Source organism: Quercus suber, unplaced genomic scaffold (assembly GCF_002906115.3).
Source record: "Quercus suber isolate HL8 unplaced genomic scaffold, Cork oak 2.0 scaffold_17, whole genome shotgun sequence".
Lineage (NCBI taxonomy): Eukaryota > Viridiplantae > Streptophyta > Magnoliopsida > Fagales > Fagaceae > Quercus > Quercus suber.
The window spans coordinates 1,551,145-1,560,101 of record NW_027069482.1 but is presented as its reverse complement, the minus strand read 5'-3'; positions in this window follow the sequence as shown (position 1 = coordinate 1,560,101).

The window sequence follows — 8,957 nt, the reverse complement described above, 5'->3', positions numbered from 1 at the left end:
ACATACACACACACAAACACACACACACACACACACACACATATATATATATGTTAGAAAAAATAAAAGCTCCATATTAGTTTCACTCATAAGAATAATAGATATTCATACACACATACACACATACATACATATATATATATATATATATATATATATGTTAGAATCATACACACACACACACACACACACTCATATATATATATATATATATGTTAGAAAAAATAAAAGCTCCAGATTAGTTTCACTCATAAGAATAATAGATATTCATACACACATACATACATACATACATATATATATATATGTTAGAAAAAATAAAGAAAAAAGATGCCATAAAAAAATAAAGACAAAGAAAAAAGATGTTATAAAAAAATTAAAGACAGAAAAATGCATTAAGTATTATTTAAAAAATAAACGAAATATTTTCTTGAAAGTTAACTTATTGTACCTATCGGTGTGTTTGGTTTTGTATCTTGAAGCATTTCATTTGGGGATTTGAATATACAAGTGATAGCTTTGGATCGTTGGGTGTATTTTGGCGTTTTTTTTTTAAAATTAATTTATTATTATTATTAGAACAGATACTTCAAATATCTGGCTTGGAAGTTTAAAACTCATTTTTTATTTTATTTTATTCATTTTATTTTTTTTTCTTTCCCATTATTCTATATTATCTTTGTTGGAGAAATATAGTTTGTCCATTACTAAGTTGCTAAATTATATCAGGAAAAAAAAATAACTTCACATGATAACATTGGTAGCTCCAATCCATCTACAGCTATTAGGGTAGGAATCAATTTCCTTTGATAGTAGATGAAGATAATGCAACCCTGTCATCACCTCTGTTGGATAGGCCAAAAGAGGTCTAGCCTAACAATGAGATAATTGAAGAAGAGGGGAAGTATAAATCAATTGTTTGGAATCGTTTTAAGAGAAAGAGAGTTGATGAGAAAGAAAAGGCTGAGTGCAATTATTGTAAGATATTGCTAGTATGGGGATCCAATTATGGCACTAAACATTTGCATGACCACGTGAAAATATGTCCAAGGAGAAAGTTTCAAGACAATAGGGATATGAATCAAAAATTTTTGGTGAGGGATCAAAATAAAGTGGATTCAATGGCGGGTGTGAATGCTTATCATTTTGATCAAAATCTATCAAGAAATGAACTTGCTCGTATGATCATCTTGCATGAGTATCCCCTTTCTATAGCTGACCACATTGGTTTTAGAAAATATTCAAATTCTCTTCAACCATTGTTTAGGATGGTTTCTAGGAACGCAATCAAGAAGGACATTTTGAGCACCTATGAGAATGAAAAGGAGAAATCAAAGCATGAAATTGATAAGAATCAGGGTAGAATTTCTATTACCAATTATATGTGCCATCTCCACATACAAAAGAAGTGCTTTATGGGGTTTTCGCTCCCAACCCGCATGGTTTTATCTTGCCCCATCCCCGCCCTGCCTCACATGATGGGGAAAATTTTCTTGCCCCACCCATGCCCTTTAGGGCCCCACGAAGCCTCGCCCCACCCCGTAAAATATACTTGAAATTACAAATAAATTTATCCTATCAAATCAAACTAATTTTTAGCAAAAACTTAATAATATTTTCTAAGTTTTTAACAAGACAATACCACAACAAAAACAAAAATCTCATAGTATGACACAACAAAATAATCTAAACTCCTAATACATAACAAAATAAAAATTGCCTAGTTCTTCAAAAATAATCTCAACTTTCTTCCATCATTGTGACACCACTTTTTTCTTCATAATCATTCAAAATGTTTTGGAATGTATCTTCAGCTCCATCTATAGTAGATGAAGAGCCCAAAAAAAGGTAAAATAAATTCAATCAAACAATTGAAAAATATAATAAAGAATGTAGCAACATAACTCATTGCATAATTAAACAAGTAAATTTAATTACCATTAACTTTAGCCCATAACCAATTTTGAGTTAATGCCTCCACAGTCTTTTGATAAAGTTTACTACAATGTGGATTTAACAATCGACCACTTGTACTAAATGATGACTCTGAGGCAACTGTTGACATTGGAATGGCAAGGATATCCCTTGCAATACGTTGCAAAGTAGGATATTTAGGGCCATTAGATTTCCACCATACTAAAATATCAAAATGGTCCAACTCGAATTTAATATTCCCACCCCTTTTTTTCTAATTAAGATATCTTTCAAAATCCATAAGGGAGTCATCAACTTGTGGATCCTCTCCCACACAAGGGCCACAAGTGTTTTTCATACATCAATTCACAAAACATCATGGCAATGGATTGTTGATTAACCTCACGGAATGAATAAGAATGACTTTTCCTGACATGATTTCTAGTAATTGGATATTTTTTGGGGTACCATATATATTGATTTCTACATATTATTTGATAATTAAGTTAATATAATTTAATTCTATATAATCAATGAGAAAATATATTGTATATGGGAACAAATTACTGATCATCTTATTGATCTTCTTTTTCTTATTGCTAAGATATAACAACAATAACAATAAGTCTTAATTCCAAATTTTTGGGGTCAGCTATGAATTCTTGACAAATCAATTAATGTTGGCTATATGTACTTTTTTCATCAATTCTATTCTACGATTCTATCTAAAGTCGTATTCTTAATTTGTTACTTTCTTAATTCATAATTTTTTTTTAAAAATTTCTACTAATGTTAATTTGGGTATTTCTTCTCTTTTTTTAATTCCCTCAACTCAGATCTAACTCACTTTTTATTACTGGTGTATTAATTGATATCCTCTAAACATGATTGAACTATATATCTCAAGAGACTCTCTTGTCCTTTCATCAATAAGAGCTATCCCTATATTTAAGTGGATTTCCTCATTTCGAATCTTATCTGAAGTTATATTTTCTATTCATCAAATCTGATGGGCTACTGTAATCCTTCAAATGTTTTTTTTTTTCTATTATAATAATCATGTATTGAATAAAAAAATGTTGGAAGATGTGTAGTTATTAAAAAAAGAATAAAGAACAAATAAAGAATCAATAAAGAAATAATATTTAAATAAGATAGAAAATGTGATAGAGAATCTGTTGGAAAGTGTATTTGAAAAAGTTGGTAGTTAAAAGGTAAAAGTTACTGTTTATTCTCTAAACAGTACACAAATTTGGAAAATCTGTTGGAGATGCTCTTAAGGTAATGGTCCAACTCCAATATAATACTCCCACCCCTTTTCTTTCTGACTAAGATATCTTTCAAAGTCCACAAGGAAGTCATAACTTACAGATCCTCTTCCACATAAGGGCCACAAGTACCTTCCCTACCCATTCTCCCAAAACTGTAGTTATGAATCATTTCATAACAAATATCTCTAACCCTTTGAATTTCATTATCAGCTTCATCACCATAAATTATTGGAAAATAATATTCTAACAATTCAATCTTATATCTTAGATCTAAAATGGTTGCCGCGGCCATAACACCATGAATCACATTCCAGTAACAATCAAAATTTTTCAACATTTTAAGTGCCATACTTCTAATCACATCACATGCACTTGTAAACCAAGAATTCAAAACTATTTTTATTTCACACACCTTAGGAAAGTAAAGATTAATTGTATGATATAAGGTACCTGAGAATAGCTTTGGTACCTTGTGAAACAATGCCAATCTCTCGCATATACTACTTACTATCTCCTATTCTTCTTCTGGTGGAATGCATTTATAAGAGGACTCACATATGTTCAATCGACGAGAGACATTTTGATACTTTATAGCAATAGAAAGCATGAGATAGGTAGAGTTCCAATGAGGCTTACAATCAAGGGTTAGTTCTTTGGTACATACAACATGTGCTTGTTGGGCTGTCTCTTCAAACTTCTGTCTTCTCTTTGTTGATGCAGTCCAAAATCCCACATTTTTTTCAAACCTTTTCAATGAATGATCCAATTACATCCAAACCATCTTGAATAATCAAATAAAGAACATGTGCTGCACAATGCATATGCAACATTGATCCACGCATAATAAGTGTACCACGTTGAAGCTTATCTAAGATGATTTTTATAACTGCATCATTGGTACTGCAATTGTCCATAGTCACAGTAGATAACTTCCTATCAATATTCTACTTCAATAAAGTATTTGGAAGGACACCAAAAAGCACTCCTTTTGTATGTGGAGATGACACATAAATAAACCTTAAATGAGAAATTTAAATAATAAGAACTAACAATGATATAAGTTCATAAAACATTTGAAAAGAATTTAATTAAAAACATAAAATGAATATATACTTTAAAAAAAGTATCTCATAACTCGGCTTTGTAATCTCCACAAACCATCAATGAAGTGTGCTTTTACAACCATAAACCCTCGCCTTTTGTTTTGTGCAGTCCACATATAATTGGTAATAGAAATTCTACCTTGATTCTTATCAATTTCATGCTTTGATTTCTCCCTTTCATTCTCATAGATGCTCAAAATGTCCTTCTTGATTGCGTTCCTAGAAACCATCCTAAACAATGGCTGAAGAGAATTTGAATATTTTCTAAAACCAATTGTGGTCAACTATAGAAAGGGGATACTCATGCAAGATGATCATATAAGCAAGTTCATTTCTTGATACATTTTGATCAAAATGATAAGCATTCACACTCGCCATTGAATCAACTTTATTTTGATCTCTCACCAAATTTTTTGATTCATACCCCTAATGTCTTGAAACTTTCTCCTTGGACATATTTTCACGTGGTCATGCAAATGTTTAGTGCCATAATTGGATCCCCTTACTAGCAATATCTTACAATAATTACACTCAGCCTTGTCTTTCTCATCAACTCTCTTTCTCTTAAAACGATTCCAAACAATTGATTTGTACTTCCCCTGTTCTTTAGTTATCTCATTGTTAGGCTGGACATCTTTTGGCCTATCCAACAGAGGTGATGACGGGGTTCCATTCTCTTCATCTACTATCAAAGGAAATTGATTGCTGCCAATAGGTGCAGATGGATTGGAGCTACCAATGTTATCATGTGAAGTCATTTTTTTTTTCCTAATGTAATTTGGCAACTAATGGACAAACTATATTTCTCCAACAAAGATAATATAGAATAATGGGAAAGAAAAAAAAATTACATGAATAAAATGAAGCAATGATTTTTAATTAAACTTCCAAGCCAAATATTTGAAGTAGCAGTTCTAATAATAAAAAATAAAAATAAAAAACTTTAAAATACACCCAATGATCCAAAGCTATCACTTGTATATTCAAATCCCCAAAAGAAATGCTTCAAGATACAAAACCAAACACATCGACAGGTATAGTGGGTAAACTTTCATGAAAATATTTTGTTTATTTTTTAATAATACTTAATGCATTTTTCTGTCTTAAATTTTTTTATAACATGTTTTTTCTTTGTCTTTATTTTTTTTATAACATCTTTTTTCTTTATTTTTTCTAATATATATATATATATATATGTATGTATGTATGTATGTATGTACGTATATGTATTATTCTTATGAGTGAAAGTAATTTGGAGCTTTTATTTTTTCTAACATATATATATATATATATATATGTATGTATGTATAGATCCGTACCTCATAGGACAAGCTATTATGTTGTTCCAATGTTCATGATAGAAACGCAGAAAACATTCCATTATGTTCATGATGAAAACTATGTTGAGAAAGACGTTGAATGGAAACAATGATTCAATAGTATATAAGTTTGTTTTTAATAAAGACAAAAGAAAACGTTAAAATTGTTCCCTATCTCTAACTTTGCTAGAGAGAAAAAAGATGTAGAGAGCCACGTTGGGTAGAATAAAATAAGCTGATGATATATTTGTTTAAATAGTAGGGTTTTAGGATATGAAAATTTTACAATTTAACCCTTATTAACACAGGGAGGGCAGGGATGGGGCAAGGTGGGTCTAAAAATGGTAAACCCATCCTTGCCCTGTCCCGCAGTACAGGTTTAAAATCTCGCCTCATCCTAGTCCCACCACCTTTACAGGGTGGGGAAAACCTGCATGAGGCGAAGCGGAGATAGGCGGATCAAGCTAGGTGGGGCAAAATTGCCATCCCAAGACAATATAACTCTTCTTATCAAAGGGAAAAAAAAAATGCATTAACCCTCTCTATGCCATCATCTTCTTCCTCTCTCACATAGGTGCAGTTTGGATAGGACGTTTTCTGCGTTTTGCGTTTCCTGCATTCCTTTTTTTTTTCTTTTCTTTTTTTGATTCAGCCCACAATTGTTGACAAGTCAATTGTGAACAGTGCTCTCGTGCACTATTCACGAGTCCCACAAATTATATTTTTCAGCAACTTTTTCATTAAAAATGGGTCCCACAGACTATCACACATTTAAAAATTATTTTGCTACAGTGTTTTTAGTTTTCAATTTTAGCAAAATAAGTTCTATTCAAACGGACCCATAATCTCCATGCTCTCGTGCAGACAAATTGTAAGGAAGCAAGACGAATGTTGACTATATATATATTGAGAGAAATGTTGATTGTATATTTAGCTGCTTAGGTTTGCCGTGACTTTCATTGTAGAGGTTATTTTGGAGTAGGGCAAGCATTAGAGATTATGGGGCCATATCATGGAGGACATTAAGGTTCAACTCCAAGGTGGTGGTCTTTGGAGTGTTTGTTGATTATACAAAGACAAATAATGCCACGAAAATACTAGCCTATTTTGCCATAAATCATGAGGCTTTGCATAAATTGATGTAAGAGAGCCCATCTCTTTTAAGATCATTCAAGGACCATAGTGGGAGATGATGATATGGCTAAGAGATAGTGTTACATTGATAGAGCACTAATTTTTTAAATTGACTTTGGCCATGAGTTCTTTTTATACTTAGAAATACCTCGAGACAATATTGTTAAGAAATCAATGGTAGTGACCTGAAAGTACATACTACAAGAAAAAAGATGTGAGAGAGGATGAGAGGAAGAAGGTGATGATGTGGAGGAAAGTGGGAGTTAATGCTTTTTTTCCTTTAATAAGAAGAGTTAATGCCTAAATTCTTAATTTTTAGAGAATAATAATGACATTACTATGAATGTTTTACACCCTTAGATCTAATAATAATTAATAGTCGAAAAAAAGGTATAACTCTTATGAAATTGTACCAAGTGTAACTTAAAGCCATGTCCTGGTTTAGTTTTTGCTATTGATCAAATCACCCAATTTTACTGTTGGAGGCAGAAAAATTGAAAATTGTTTGGACGAAGAGTGTTCATTTGCCAGTGCTGCTAGTTTCCGGTGAGGTTTTTTGGGCTGGTAATGGGAGAAGTTTCTCGGTCACACCGTCCTAGTTGCAAAAAATCTAGCATAAAGGATGGTGTCGTAACTACAGATTTTTCGGGAATCTTTCTGCTAGATGCAATTTCAGACAATTCTCTCAAATCTCTCATTGTGAGGTCTCACTTCAGCTTCCCCAATGAGAAAATTTTTGTTCCATTCTTGATTAAGGTTACATTGGACTTGGTGCTTTAAAATCAAAGGAGAAGAAGAACAGTCTCCAGTATAAATTAGATATATTACTTGAGAGCTCAGGCCAACCTGCAATTTTTTAATGAATTGATGCAAACAAAACAACACGAACACAAATACGCAACAAGAGCAATAAAAGTAAGAACACATTCTGTAATTTAATCTAACACTAGATTACATAAAACATAATAGTCTGAATCAAGAAACCTTGAATATTCGAAAAGTAAAATTTTGACACTTGCTGCCAGTAAAAGCATCCACTATAATATGAGCAGTATTTGGTTCAGCAAAACCTCAAAGCAGCTTTCCAGCTCCTTTTCATCAGCACAATTATATCCCAACAGATAAGCTCGTGCTGCCACATATACATCACAATGAGATGACATAGAAAGAGTTTCGGAAGATCATAAACATATAAAAGAGACGACAGAAGGGGATAAAAGAGAGAAAAATAGAGAAGATTAAGATTACCAAAACGGCCGGAGCCCATGAATGGCTCTGCTTCATCGGCAACACCACATTCTTGCTGCTCCTGTTCCTGAATTTTTTTTTTTTTTTTTTTTTGAAATAAGAAGGGGAGGTTGGAGCATTAGACTCAAAAGTAAACATGCTAAGAAGTTCCCTAATGAAAAACTGCTAATCAAACAACCAGATCAGTGTGTTTGATGATGATACATGAAAGGCAAAAGATACTATTGCCATCCACAAATTGCAACTGATCATGCAGCTCAGAGAATTTACTTATTATCATTGTAAGGAACAGAATCATTTGGACATTAACACTAGAAAAAATCCCCCCAACTCTTCCTATTACACACTCACTCAATGGGCCTTGAACCCATAACCTCACCCTCCATCCCATTGTTATGAGAGGAAGAAATGCCAGTTGAGCCATAGCTCATTGGCATGCATGTTTTTGTTTTTTTCCCTCAGGCTAGTATTAGAATGAATGGAATTGTTTATCTGTGTGCATGTCTCTACCAAATGTAGACCAACTGGTGTACATTTCAACTTGGCTAGGCAAGAAATGAAGCACGCTAAAGATATTCATATTCATGAGGTAACATTGTATTAATAACCCTAAACTTTTATAGGGTTGCACTAAGACCCCCTGAACTTTTTTCTTTTCACTAATTTGGTACAGCAGCTTTAGGGCCCTTCTGTCAATGCTCTGTCTATATTTTAATGGGGAGAGCACCTGGAACTAAAATTTTGGTGCTAACTTGTGGAGAGAGAGAGAGAGCAAGAGAGAACCTTAAATAAAACAATCTCAAAAGCCCAAATCAGATCTACTATGTGAAGTTAAACAGAAGCTCACAAAACAAAAGTGAATAAATGAAAGTTGTGCAAGAAAATAGTCATGGCCTTGCCTGTTTTCTACTGCCAACTACAGGTATATAACCCTCTTATTCTTTTCCCAAAAAAAAAAAAAAAAAAAA